The 14,755-nt window shown below is 51.0% G+C and overlaps 2 protein-coding genes across 2 annotated transcripts in view; both read left to right on the top strand.

Moving 5' to 3' along the window:
* The window catches only part of FKRP (fukutin related protein), a 117,436-nt gene extending 108,360 nt beyond the window's left edge, over positions 1–9,076 (top strand). Inside the window, exon 3 of the transcript XR_014567755.1 lies at positions 9,057–9,076. The gene's annotated coding sequence lies outside the window, so the exon portion shown is untranslated. The remainder of the gene's footprint in view (positions 1–9,056) is intronic.
* Positions 9,077–11,795: 2,719 nt separating this feature from the next.
* Positions 11,796–14,755, top strand: part of ARHGAP35 (Rho GTPase activating protein 35) — an 89,460-nt gene continuing 86,500 nt past the window's right edge. Inside the window, exon 1 of the mRNA XM_083753593.1 lies at positions 11,796–12,266. The gene's annotated coding sequence lies outside the window, so the exon portion shown is untranslated. The remainder of the gene's footprint in view (positions 12,267–14,755) is intronic.

Raw genomic sequence — 14,755 nt, 5'->3', positions numbered from 1 at the left:
AAGATATGAAATAAATAACCGCAGAAAAGGGGAGGAAAGTCGAGAGGAAGGAAAATTAAGATGTGTAAAGATTTGGTTTTTCTTGTTTAAGGTAAAGGTAAAGGGACCCCTGACCATTAGGTCCAGTCATGGCCGACTCTGGGGTTGCTTGTACAGCTTCTGGGTCATGTGGCCAGCATGACTAAGATGCTTCTGGCGAACCAGAGCAGCGCATGGAAACGCCATTTACCTTCCCGCCGGAGCGGTACCTATTTATCTACTTGCACTTTGAGGTGCTTTCGAACTGCTAGGCCCATCAAGCAGGCCACACGCTGGATCTGATCTTTGGGGCTGGCATAGATGTGATCATGCTCCCTGCTGTGGAAGTGCCATGGTCTGATCACTACGCTCTGAAAGCCAAGATTGACTTCCCGCTCCTCCCTGGCTCGGGTGGCGAACCTATTTGGGCTCGTCCGCGAAAACTGATGGATCCTGATAGATTCTGACAAGCCTTGCGGAACCCTGCTCCTCCTGGCGACTCATTAGATGACCTTGTTGAGGACTGGAATAACCGGCTCTTGGCAGCCATTGATGAGATCGCACCTAAGCGCCCTCTGCGACCCCGTCGAAACCGGGCCCCTTGGTTTACTGAGGAGCTCCGGAAAATGAAGCGGGATCTCAGACGGCTAGAGCGAGTATGGCGACGGACTCATGACGGAGCCTCAAGAACATCTTATAGGACGCTTATGAAAGCCTATGAGATGGCTATGAAAGCTGCTAAGAAATCTTACTTTGCAGCTTCCATTGCATCCGCTAGCTCTCGCCCGGCACAACTTTTTAGAATAATTAGGTCAATAACGTCCTTAAGAGGACAATCAAATTTAAGCACAAATTCGACCCACAGCTGTGAGGCATTCGCAAGATTTTTTGCGGATAAAGTCCTATTGCTCCGCCGTGACCTCCCTGCCAATTTAGATACAGTGACTGAACTGGAGGCCCCTCGAATGACTTCAGGTCCAGTGTTGGACCATTTCGATCGGATACTCCCTACTGATGTGGATAGATTCCTCCAAGTTAGTAGGCCCACCACCTGCCTCCTTGATCCGTGCCCGTCTTGGCTGATTAGGGAGTGTCCAGATGTTGCGCGGACCCCTCTGGTTGAAATTATCAATTTGTCCCTTGACACGGGGACATTCCCAGGGGAACTGAAGGAGGCAGTGGTGTGTCCACTCTTAAAAAAAACTTCATTAGATCCCTTAGACCTATCCAATTACCGCCCAGTTTCAAATCTCCCATACCTGGGTAAGGTAATTGAGAGAGCGGTTGCTGAGCAGCTTGGTAGGTTTCTGGAGGAAACATCGGCATTAGATCCATTTCAGTCCGGTTTCCGTCCTGGTTTTGGGACGGAGACGGCTCTGGTTGCCTTAACAGACGATCTCCGTAGACAACTGGATCGAGGCGGGTCAGGACTGCTGATCCTTTTAGATTTGTCAGCAGCCTTTGACATGGTCGATCATGATCTTCTGGACCACCGCCTCGCAGACGTGGGGATACAGGGCATAGCCCGTAACTGGTTGTGCTCTTTTATCTCTGGTCGGGGACAGAGGGTGGCACTAGGGAGGGAAATGTCGTCGCGCCACTCCTTGGTGTGTGGAGTGCCGCAGGGCGCAATTCTCTCCCCGATGCTTTTTAACATCTTTATGCGCCCCCTTGCCCAGATTATCCGGAGCTTTGGGCTGGGCTGTCACCAATATGCTGATGACACTCAGCTCTATCTGCTGATGGATGGCCACACCGATTCGGCCCCAAACACATTGACCAGATGCTTGGAAGCTGTGGCTGGATGGTTTCGTGGGAGCCGATTGAAACTAAATCCTTTGAAGACAGAGGTCCTATGGCTAGGTCGGGATGGCATGGGGATGAGGGACCAACTCCCTTCTCTTGCGGGGGCCCAATTAGTGCCATTGCCTTCCGTTAAGAGTTTGGGTGTAATCCTTGACGCCTCCCTTTCCATGGAGGCGCAGGTTACAGCAACAGCCAAGGCGACATTTTTCCACCTTCGCCGCATCAAGCAGTTGGTCCCTTACCTTTCCCGCCCTGACTTGGCCACAGTGATCCATGCGACGGTCATCTCCAGGCTTGACTACTGTAATTCGCTCTACGCGGGGCTGCCCTTGAAGCTGTCCCAGAAACTCCAGCGGGTACAGAATGCTGCAGCGAGGCTCCTCACGGGGCCTCTGCCATGGGAGCATATTCACCCAGTGCTTTTCAAGCTGCACTGGCTCCCGGTGGAGTACAGGGTCAGATTTAAGGTGCTGCTTTTGACCTTTAAAGCCCTTCACGGCCTAGGACCCTCGTACCTCCGGGACCGCCTCTCCTGGTATGCCCCAAGGAGAGCCTCAAGGTCCATAAATAACAACACCCTAGTGGTCCCGGGCCCTAAGGAAGTTAGATTGGCTTCGACCAGAGCCAGGGCCTTTTCAACTCTGGCTCCGGCCTGGTGGAACGCTCTGCCTCATGAGACCAGGGCCCTGCAGGATCTGATTTCTTTCCGCAGGGCCTGTAAGACAGAGTTGTTCCGCCTGGCCTTTGGCTTGGAGCCAGTTTGATTCCCTCCCTCCCCCCCCCTCTCTCTCTTTTTTCCCCTTCTTTTCCTTCTCCTCCTGCGATGAGGCTACATTTTAATATTTTAATGTTCCATTATTGTAATTGTTGTGTTTTATTTTTGTTTTTAAGTTTGTAATCATTCATCTTGTTTTTATTATTGCTTGTAAGCCGCTCTGAGCCCGGCCTTGGCTGGGGAGGGCGGGGTATAAATAAAAAATTATTATTATTATTATTATTAGGTTGGCAGGAGCAGGGACCGAGCAACGGGTGCTCCCCGTTGCGGGGATTCGAACCGCCGACCTTCTGATCAGCAAGTCCTAGGCTGTGTGGTTTAACCCACAGTGCCACCCGCGTCCCTGATAAATGAGAGAGAAGACTGCTAAAGCTGGCCTTTGAGCAGGAAAGATGGAGGGGCCCTGCAGATCCATCTGTCTTTGCAGCCTGACGGAATGCTTAGGTGGGAAACCAGGAGTGGATTTTTTGTGTCGCAGGACCGTGAGTGTAATTGTGATCCTGCAAGACAAATTCCTCACCTTAACAGGTGCACAGACAGAGGCACCCTGTTGCCCACATACTTTTAAGTATGTTTGGGCATCGGTTGGTGCATCTCAGAAGTTATATTAAAAGGGGGGGGGACACCCCAAGGTAGATCTCTTAAGCCTGATGCCTGTGCTCCCCTACCACAAAGTTTAAAACGAGCAAGAGAGGAGAAGGAAGTCCCTGGGGACTGTGTGATGCGAAGGCAGTGACTTTGATTCCCAGCCTGTCACCCTGAAGCTAGGAAGTCTGGGTGTTGGCTCCTGCAATGAGTCAAACGCTGCTAATTGCTAGCTCTATTTATTTATCCTGGCATGGGGCTGGCATTCAGAGCAGAGGTGTCTAGGATAAACGTCTGCTCCCCAGCGTGGGCTGACAGCTGCCTCCCACCCTTGCTCTGGCGGAGGATTTCCAGAGGAGCAGAAAGCCAGAAGCGATTTGTAGGTCTTCCTTGCTTAGCAAGAAAAATAAAATGTATGGCTTTTCAGAGTGCTATAATACAGACATGATTTTGTCCTTTTCTTTCATGGTGGTGGGGAGCAGCATCAAAATATTGCACCATTTCAAAACAACAGGTCCTGGGACTTTCCCACCTCTAGTTCTCGTCAGCTACGTGTTTCGGAGAGGCTGTCACTCTCTGGGCAAACACATCCTTTGCATGCAGAATGTCCCAACCGCAGCTTCTGGCATCTCCAGTTGAAAGAATCTCAGGCAGCAGATGATGTAAAAGATCTGAGTACTGTACAGTGGTTCCTTGGGTTACACACACTTGGGTTACAGATGCTTCGGGTTACAAACTCCGCTAACCAGGAAGTGGTTGCTCCAGGTTAAGAACTTTGCCCAGGATAAGAACGAAAATCGTGCGCCAGCGGCAGCAGGAGGGCCCATTAGCGAAAGCACGCCTCACCTTAAGAACTGTTTCAGGTTCAGAACGGACCTCTGGAACAAATTAAGTTCTTAACCTCAGGTACCACTGTATACTGTAGTTTGAAACTGTCAATCAGCCTTCCTGGGTTAGATGGGAGGAGGAGCCTTTGGCCTATGCTTAAAGCAGATCTAACACAAATTTAAAACACCGGGCTTTCCCCAGAGAATCCTGGGAATTGTAGTTTGTTGGGGTGCTGGGGACTGTAGCTTATGTGAAGAGTAAAGTACAGTTCCCAGGATTCTTTAGTGTAAGTCCTGTGCTTTCATTGCTCAGTATACCCAAATGCTTTACAATCCCATCTCATGTTGGAAAAGTGACCCATTACTTTGGTGGTCCTGGAGAAGCGAAGGACTCCTCACTCTACTCCCAAGGACCTCCAAGGCCAGCAGAAAAAGTTGGGAAGGAGTCTGTTAAGTTGTGGGCGAACATATCAGACGACACAGCGATTCTTCAGACAGCTCTTGTTTATTCACAGGCCAGAACAGAGCTGAACTGAAGAGTTCAGCCAGCCTGCTTATATAGAGCTCCACTACAACGCAACAGTAACAACTTTCTGTAACTATCCAATCACTGAACGTCACTTTCAATTCCTTATTTGCATATGTGGACCTGAGTGAAAACTATCTACAGTATCCCCCTGCTGGCCCAGGGTGAGAACTTCAGTACATAACAGAGTCCTAGATGTGCCTTAACTTGATGTTGTATGGAGTTTGCATGGAGCGTTTGGGGGGCACCCCCTAGAACTAACCCAGACCTCCACCCCTTGTGCTATGCCTCACTCTTGCTGTTCTGAGCCTGTGCAGACTTCCCTAGATCAATGGGGAAGCAGGATTTGTGCCCCCTCCCCTCCTCTTCTCATTTTGGTAAGACGGCAGGGCTCCATCAGGCAAAATCCTTGGGGAGAGTCTGCAGCCATTGCCTGGACCCCCTGTCCCCATATAAGAAGCTGATGGGATGGGTGCTTGTCTGGATGGGAACCAGCAACCTTCCAGATGTTTCTGGACTACAGGGGAAAAAAGGAACCTCCCCTCTTCTTTCCTCATTGGCTGCTTGCTTATTTCCTTCTGAAACATGTCTGGGCAAAGTTCTGGTCTAGGAAGGAGCAGAGTTCAAATCTGTGTCCACGATGAGCCTGGATGAGAAATATTGACACAAGCCTTTGCAGCAGTAAAGGTCACCGCAAAATAAATGGCTTTAGTTGAAAAGTAACAAATATTATAAGGGCCGTTTGCTTCCCCTGTGACTCTCACCAGCTCCTCCCCTCCACCTTTGCAAAGATCTGCTCTTAGATGCTCATAAAGCTGGACCTACCTTTCTTCCTAATCTAATGCCAGATGTGGAGTTATAGGGCATTTAAAGGTCATTTGACACACATTTGAAGCACCTGGCTCCCTGCCCGAGATTCCTGCGAACTGCAGTTCAAGGGTGCTGGGACTTGTAGCTCTGTGCAAGGGAAACTGCAGTTCTCAGGACTCTTTGGGTGAAGTAAGTAAAGGTAAAGGGACCCCTGACCATTAGGTCCAGTAGTGGCTGACTCTGGGGTTGCGGCGCTCATCTCGCTTTATTGGCCGAGGGAGCCGGCATACAGCTTCTGGGTCATGTGGCCAGCATGACTAAGCCGCTTCTGGCAAACCAGAGCAGCGCACGGAAACGCTGTTTACCTCCCTGCCGGAGTGGTACCCATTTATCTACTTGCACTTTGAGGTGCTTTCAAACTGTTAGGTTGGCAGGAGCAGGGACCGAGCAACGGGAGCTCACCCCTTCGCGGGGATTCGAACTGCCGACCTTCTGATCGGTAAGTCCCAGGCTCTGTGGTTTAACCTACAGTGCCACCCGCATCCCTTTTGGGTGAAGTAATGTGTTTTAAGAAGGACGCAGAGGTCTTTGGAGGTCTTTAAGCAGAGGCTTGACAACCATATGTCAGGAGTGCTCTGATGGTGTTTCCTGCTTGGCAGAGGGTTGGACTCGATGGCCCTTGTGGTCTCTTCCAACTCTATGATTCTATGAAAGGTCGGCGGTTCGAATCCCCGCAGCGGGGTGAGCTCCCGTTGCTCGGTCCCAGTGCCTGCCAACCTAGCAGTTCGAAAGCATCCCCGGGTGCAAATAGATAAATAGGGACCGCTTACTGGTGGGAAGGTAAAAAGCGTTTCCGTGTGCTGCGCTGGCTCGCCAGATGCAGCTTGTCACGCTGGCCACATGACCTGGAAGCGTATTCGGACAGCCCTGGCCCCCAGCCTCTTAAGTGAGATGGGCGCACAACCCTAGAGTCGGACACGACTGGCCCGTACGGGCAGGGGTACCTTTACCTAATGTGTTTTAAATGCAGTGTGGATCTGAATTTAGGCACCCAGCGCCTTTTCTCCAAGGGATGAAGGAAGAAAATTCGCCTCCTTCCTGCCTCCCACCAGGTAAGAACATGGGCAAATATTTAGCCACCCAGGGCCAAAAACTCCTGTGAGATGCTGCTGCCATCTGGTGCCCCCTTCTCAAGGCCGTTCCTCATGCAGGAGGGGCTTCGGCGTATGGGAGGGACTTGAGGCAGCATAAACATCAGCTGAGGAATTCTAAGCACAAGGCTTGTTTGCCCTTCTTGTTAATTATTATTACGGTTACATTCCATGCTGTTGCCATCTGTTTATAGAGCACTGGTGCTTGGCACTGTACAAAACGAGGCAGTTGATCTTTGTATGACAGAATAAGGCCTTATCTAGTTTATTACATTGCTCTCACCACAGCGGCCAGCGATGGATGTCTGCAGGAAGGATGGACATCAAGGTGTGACACAAGCAACACTGCCCCCCCCCTGGCCTGGTTACCTGTCCCAAGGATCTGAATATTGGAATTGACCTTCTTTCAAGTCAAAGCATTGGTCCATGATTGACAGCAGCTCTTCAGGAGTCTTGACCGCTCCTACGTGGACATACTGATTTTATTTTACACTGATTTTCTTTATTTGTTACATTGCTCCGGACCGCAATACCTCAAGGACCGCCTCTTTCCATATGAACCCACCCAGACCCTGAGATCATCTTCTGAGGCCCTTCTTGGTGGCAACAAGAGAACGGGGCCTTCTCTGCAGTGGCTCCCCATGTGTTGAATGTTCTCCCCAGGGAAGTTCACCTGGTGCCTTCGTTATGCACCTTTAGGCACCAGGCAAAATCGTTCCTTATTAACCAAGGCTTTTGGTTGATTTGATTCACATCCTATGCCCTTTTAAAATGTGGGGGGGGGGTTGCGGAGGGGGGTTGTTATTGGGTTGTTGTTTTATGTTGATTATATATTTTGTGAGCAACGATTCTTCAACATCAACTTTGCTGGACTGGTCATGTTGTGCAGATGCCTGATGATCATCTTCCAAAGCAACTACTCTATTCCGAACTAAAAAATGGAAAGTGTAATGCTGGTGGTCAACAAAAGAGGTTTAAAGACTGTCTCAAGGCAAATCGTTTAAAAATGTAGTATAAACACCGACAACTGGGAAACACTGGCCTGCAAGCGCTCCAGTTAGAGAACAGCCTTTACCAAAGGTGTCATGGGTTTTGAAGACGCTCGAACTCAGGGCGAAAGGGAGAAAAGTGCTAAGAGGAAGGCACGCTTGGCAAATCCACACCGTGATCAACTCCAGCCCGGGAACCCATGTCCCCACTGTGGAAGGACGTGTGGATCCAGAATTGGCCTCCACAGTCACTTAGGGACTCTTACTTGGCTACGAGGGATCGCCAAAGAAGATATATTTTGTGGTTTTATATTTCGATTTTGTTCTGTGAACTACCTTGAGACCTCCAGGTATAAATTCAATAACTAAATAATAATAAATAAATTTCCATACCAACATTATCTACCAACGAGCTCATGGTTCTACTCCTCCCCATTTCATCATTGCGACAACCCAGTGAGGTAGGCTAGGCTAAGAGATGGTGACTGGCCCAAGGTCAGTGAGCTTCATGGCGGAGCAGGGATTCTCCCAGGTCCTGGTCTAGCACTCTAACCATTGTACCACACTGTCTCTCCAGGGTTTGAACCTGGGACCACGTAGAGTATGCACTCTGCTACCGTGGGAGGGCTCCACATAGCCTCTGCTCCTCCGTTAATTTCTCCACTTATTTAATTTCTCATATAATCTGCCTTGCTGGATCAGGTCAGGGGTCCATCCAGTTCAGCAGCCGTCTTCTCACAGTAGCCAGACAGATGCCACCAGCAAGTAGGGTAGACTGCCTCTGAACTTGGAGGCTTGATCTATCCATCATGACAAACAGCCATTAATAGACCTCCGCATTAATTTGTTGTAAAGCCATTTATGCCAGTGGTCACCAGAAGGTCACGTTATACTCTGATCTGGAATTCCCTTATTTTTAAGAAGGCCATTGGAAAACCTTTGCTTCCCATTAAGCCCCAGAAGGTCTTTAAGTATGCTGACATGAGCTTCTGGTCTGTGTGATGTGATCAATTTCCAGGGGCAGACTCTGTACAGGGCAAAGCGACTCTGCATTATGCAATTAGCATGCGGGTTATCTATATTAAGAAGCCACATCAATAGTTATGATACATTTACTGCGCTCGTTGTGGCAGAAAGGATTTTAGCCCCAGCTGTCTCGCCAGAACGCTAAAAGCTGTGGAAGCTGTGTCGTGGATGGGTGAGGTTCTGCCAGATTTCTAACCAATGCCAGTTTTTAAGTGTAGACAAAGGGATCTTGGTACACTGCACAGCTGAGAGTTTGTTTTTAAATAAGAGTTCTTTCGGAAATTTTGATACCTTGATCTTTTCATCAAGTCACAAAAATTGTGAATGATTAAAGAGGCAGATCAGTTTCTAGAAGCACATAATTTAAACCAGGTAATTCAGTTTTGGAGCATGAGGCTTTTAATCTCAGGGTTGTGACTTTGAGCTCCACGCTGGGCAAAAGATTCCTGCAGATTCCTGCATGCCAAGTGGGCTAGATGAGATGACCCTTGTGGTCCCTTCCAAGTCTACAATTCTGTGAAAATAAATACAGTGGTACCTCAGGTTACAGACACTTCAGGTTACAGACTCTGTTAACCCAGAAATAGTGCTTCAGGTTAAGAACTTTGCTTCAGGAGGAGAACAGAAATCGTGCTCCGGCGGCGTGGTAGCAGCAGGATGCCCCATTAGCTAAAGTGGTGCTTCAGGTTAAGAACAGTTTCAGGTTAAGTACGGACCTCCGGAACGAATTAAGTACTTAACCCGAGGTACCACTGTATTTAACACCCTAATCATATGCACATTGGTTTGTCAGTCGCACAGTTCAGTGAAGGTTACTCTCAAGTAAATGTGCATAGGACTGTGCTAACAGTGCTTATGTGTGTCTTCTTAGACGTAAATCCAAATGAATTCTGTTGGGCTTACTTCTTAGTAGGCGGGCATAGGGATTGCAGCCTAAGTCTAAATGCACTTACTGGGGTGTGGGTGTGTGAAGCCCCAGTGAACACAGTGGGATTTGCTTTTGAGTAAACAGAAGGCGCGGGTGGTGCTGTGGTCTAAACCACAGAGCCTAGGGCTTGCCGATCAGAAGGTCGGCGGTTCGAATCCCCGCAACAGGGTGAGCTCCTGTTGGTCGGTCCCTGCTCCTGCCAACCTGAAAGCACATCAAAGTGCAAGTAGATAAATAGGTACTGCTCCGGCGGGAAGGTAAACGGCGCTTCCGTGTGCTGCTGTGGTTCGCCAGAAGTGGCTTAGTCCTGCTGGCTACATGACCCGGAAGCTGTACGCCGGCTCCCTCGGCCAGTAAAGCGAGATGAGCGCTGCAACCCTAGAGTTGTCCACCACTGGTCAGGGGTCCCTTTACCTTTTAAACAGGCATGGGATTGCATCATAAAACTCCAGTTGGGGAGGGGGGAACTGTTCTTCAAAACTGGAAAAGGAAGTAATAATGGCAATTCGCTCCCCAACTGATTATTACATTTATACCCCACTTTTCCCTCCTGAGATGCAGAACATATGCCTTGCATGCTGAAGGTGCCATCAGTGGGAGGGTGGGAATGTTGCCTGGGACCCTGGAGAGCTTTTGCCCATCACAATATTGGGCATGATGGCTTGATAGGAAGCTCACAGGCTTCCCTTACAGGCATCCAGTTGGCCTCTGCGAGAACAGGATGCTGGACCCGACGGGCTGTTGGTTAGATCCAGCAGTCAGGCTCTTCATGCGTATATTTTAGGAAGTTAGGCCAAGATACCTGGGATTCTATTCCAACCCTGCATAAATCACGTATGAGCATGTAATCAATGTAATAAGCCAGGCTTGTCCAACAGGTAGATCCTGGTAGATCTCTGGCCCCTCAGGGATCTCCTTACAAAAAAACCCAAGAAGCCAACTTTGGCTTCCTACAAAAAATCTCCACAACTTTGGGGAGATCACTCCCAGTCTTTTTACGATAATGGGTAGATCACTGCCATTTTTTTTATACACAGGTAGTAGCCGTCCATAGTTCTAGTTGCAGGTAAGAAGTGTGCATGCACACAAAAGCTCATTCCAATAACTAACTTAGTTGGTCTCTAAGGTGCTACTGGAAGGAATTTTTTTATTTGGTTTTTTTTTTTAATACTGTGAGTAGATCGCAGTCTATTGGGAGTTGGACGTCCCTTCAATGTAAATGTAATAAATGCAACAAAAAGTTTGCTCCCCAGCCCTCCAAAAGAAGTTTTCTGGGATGCTCCTGTGTCACAGATAACTTCTGCCACTATCATTTTGTCCAGACTTGGTGCCCTCCAGCTCTTTTGGACTCCAACTCCCATCAGCCCAAACCAGAACTGACCAGGGGAAGTTGCTTTGGCCTAGAGCAGGACCGGCTAACTGCCTCCCCTCGCTACGTCATCTGCCCCCCCCCCCGCCAAAGCTTGTCCTCCAACTGCTGACCCCCTAATCTAGAATACAGTGGATGCTTCTATTTTATTGCTGGTGGTTGTTGTTGCTCATGTATCACATCCTTAAGGAAGGGGGGGGGGAGAGCGGCACGAACCCCCGACTTCCGGATCCTTGCATTTGGTTTGCAAACCGTCCGCAGTAGCTGCAGCACTTTCGGTGGCCCTTCGCTGTCCGAGGCGCACCCTGCGCCAGGATGCGCGCTGCTGCGAGGGATCGCCCGCATCTGCCTGGGCGACAACGTTTGGCAGGGAGGGCGCGGGTGCGCGCGCGCGCCGGCGGGGTTCAAAGGCGCGCAAAGGCAGAGACACCGCGATCCTAGGGACGCCTCCCCAAGAGGCATCGCCGCGCCTGGCAGTGCCGGGCACACGCTGCAAGCGTCGCGCTGCTTCCCTTCGCCCCGTGCCAGAGGGCTGCGCTGCATTTTCCCCCAGGGGCGTGCGCGGGTGGGGTGGGTTCCTTTGCAACCCCGCCTTCCCCCTCTCCCCCCCCCCCACGATCTTGGCTACAAGCTCGGGCTCGCGTGCCAGCCTCTTGCAGCAAGCGCTTCTCCCCGTTAGCCTCCCCGCCTCCCTTGCATGCATGCAAAAAAAAAAAAAAAAGGAAAAAGCCTTAGCCGGTGGAACGCCCCTGCGCGCGCAAAAGCGGAGAGGAGGAGGAGGAGGGGACCCGCGCGCGCGCGCGCCTCTGCAAAATCCTGTGTATTGCTTCTGTGCATGCAAACCTGCCTCGCATGCCTGCATATGCGCGCGCGCACTCCCCCTCTCTCTCTGAATAGAGGTTCCGGAGCCCCGCCCACTTCTCCCCCTCGCGCCGCAGCCCGCCCCGCCCACTTCTCTCCCCTCCGCCGGCGCGCGCACGCCGCCAGCCGCAACAGCAGCTTCTCCTCCTCCTCCTCCTATCTCCCCCCCCCCGCCCCGCTTGCTCGCAGGGCTCGTCGCGCGCACGCGCAACACACACACACACAGGCGGTCTCGCGCCCTGTCTCTCTCTCTCTCTCTCTCTCTCTCGGTCGATGGTGCCACTGCCGCCGCCGCCGCCGCTACTGCTCCTTGTGAGGGGGAAAAGAAACCGCCTCAGCCGCCGCCATTACAAGGCCGCTTTTCTTCCCTCGCTTCACCCCACCCACCGATACCCTCCTCCTCCTCCTCCTCCTCTCACCGCGCCGGGGGAAGGAAAGGAAGGGAGGAAGGAAGGAAAGGAGAGGGAGAGAGGAAGGAAGGAGGGGAACATGGCGCCGCCTCCTTCTCCTCCCGCTGCCGCCTCGGGTCCTTCTCCGCCCCGCCCCGAGAGCCCGGCCAGGACCCGCTGCTGCTGCTGCCGCCGCCGCCGAGCTGGTAGGTGCCTCCGCCGGGAGCCTCCCCCCCCCCGCCCAGACCCCGCTCGCCTGCCTCGCCTTCCCCGCCGCCCTCCGCACCCCGCCCCGGTCCCCACGGAGGGGAACGAACAATGAGGCGGCGGCAGAGGCGCCCCTCCCCCGATCCTGCCTCATCCCGAGGGGGCAGGGGCGAAAACCCCCCCCACGCCCCCCACCGCCGCAGTTTACCTCAGGCGTGGAATGGGGGGAAAGGGGGAGGGGAGAAAGAGCCTCCCCTCCTTTCTCTCTCCCCCCCTTTTCTTTCGGAAATGGAGGAATCCCCTCCCTCCCCACTGCACAAGCACACATTGCGCGGGGAGGGGTGCGGTGCGAAGAAAAGACCCTTGCCTGCGAGGAGGTGGGGTGGGGGGAGAGAGAGAATGAGAGACGCCCCTTCCTGCTCCGTCCCCCACCAATACATGTCTCCCACCCCCGTTGAGGTAGCGGAATTTCGGGGAGGGTCGGGGTGTGTGTGTGTGAGTGGGAAGCCAAAAGGCAAAAAAAGATCTTTTTTTCCCTTAGGTATGTGGCGGAGGAATAATACAAGAGTCATCATCTATCTCCCCCCCCCCCATTCCCCACCCCCTCTTTCTCAGCCATTTAGTTTGGGGTTGGCAAACTTGACATGGATAAAGAGACTCTGCCCTACCTGCGTATTTGCAAGGGGAAAGATGCTCCCCTGCATCCCTGTCTGGGGGTGATGATGATGATGATGATGATGGGGGTCCCTTCCACAAACTGCTCCAGTGTTCAGAGGGGCGGGGATGGGGGTTAGAAGCAGGCATGCGGAGGGCCTTGGTGATGGGGGGCGCAGGCTGAGCTGAAAACGGGGGTATTGTGGCAAGGGGAGGGGGAAGGGGCTTGAGTTTGGGGAAGGGCACCTGGGGTGCCCCCAGAATAAAACCTGAGGTGGAGTCAAGCACACCAGCAAACAAGTATTATTCTGTCTTTGACCACCCCCAGTGGCTGATAGACATTTCTGCTGTTTTGCCTGGAGGGAAGCCCTAGTGTTGCCTTGTGGGGTGGGGTGGGGAAAACTACGAGGCTCAGGGAAGAGAGACGCAAAGAGAAATTCTTGCCAGCATCTTCATCCCTGAGTTAATGTTGTGCAGGGACCAGTGGTAGTCTTCCTGCTGATTTTGGTTGGGTGGTTCTGCCTCCTCGAAGCATGATCTGAGGTGGATGGCTGGGGTGGCGAATGGCTGTTAACTCCAGATTGAATTATTGCGATGCACACTGTGGGGCTGCCCTTGAAGACAGCTTGGAAACTTCAGTTGGTCCAAAGCACAGCAGCCAGGATACTTGCCGGTGTTCCATTTAGAACTCAAATCACCCCTGATTTGAAACCACTGCACTGGTTGCCAGATATTTTCTGGGTCCAGTTCAAGATGCTCACGTTGGTGTTTGAAAGCCTTAAAATGTCTTAGGCCCCAAATAACTGAAAGACTGCTGCCTTTCCTAATGATCCTCAGATATTAAGATTGGCAGAGGGTGGTCTCTTGGCAGTTCTGCTGCCCTCTGAAGTATTGGGGATGGTAGAGAACACTCTGTGGCACCCCCTATAGTCTGAAAAACCCCATTCCAAGCTTCAACATACAGCTTCTTCTGTATGCTGAAGACATTCCTCTTTATGTTGTCCTCTGACAGTTTTGATTTTTGTGATGTTTGCAGGACCATACCTGTATATTTGATTTTGCTTTTTGTTATTGACCTGTTTTGTTTTAATATTGTCTTATTGTAATATTGTTGTAACCTGTCCTAGGCAGATAAGAAAACTTCTGAATAAATAAGTGTCACCAGCTTTCCTCAGCTCAGTTCTTTGGGATGTGGAGATTCTCCTGGTTTTAAAGGCATTTGGATAAGTTGAGAAGATGGCATAAGGGGAAAGTGACTTTTCCCTTAATGCGCTACTGAGGCTGAGAAGTGGTGCCTGCTGTCCTGTTGTGCATGCCCCCAAACTCTGTAGGTAAAAATGGGGCATACCTTTGACTTCTCATTGTGTGCATTATATCCTCCCCGGACTTCAAAAGTCCGTCTTTTGTCTTGTAGGGGGAAAATAGGCATCTATTCTTGGTTTCTACACACACCCTTCTCTTTTCCCTTTCTCTGTGCTTTTTGTGTAGAAAAAGTGCAACATTCAAAGCAGCCTCCAGCTTCTCTAGTTATTTTTGATAGGTAGGATTGTGGGATATGTCTTAGTGTTTCTCTTTCTTCTCCATGTTGCTCTCCTGGGACATCTCCCAGGTTTCTGAGGAATGGCATATTCTTGACATGTAGTCATCCTAATTACTTAATCCTATGAAGGGTAATGGAATTTCCAATTTGTTAATGTGTGTTCAAACTGTGTTGTTGTCTTTTTAGCAAGACTTTAGCAAGATGATGATAATTAAATTCAGCTCTTGAAGATGGTTGGTGATACTGGAGAAGAAGGTAGAACAAGGTGTATCTTGAGAAACAAGGACCCTTTTC

The sequence above is a fragment of the Podarcis gaigeae genome (genome assembly GCF_964106915.1).
Source record: "Podarcis gaigeae genome assembly, chromosome: 8".
Lineage (NCBI taxonomy): Eukaryota > Metazoa > Chordata > Lepidosauria > Squamata > Lacertidae > Podarcis > Podarcis gaigeae.
The sequence above is the reverse complement of the archived record's forward strand: the minus strand, read 5'-3'. Positions and strand labels throughout refer to the sequence as shown.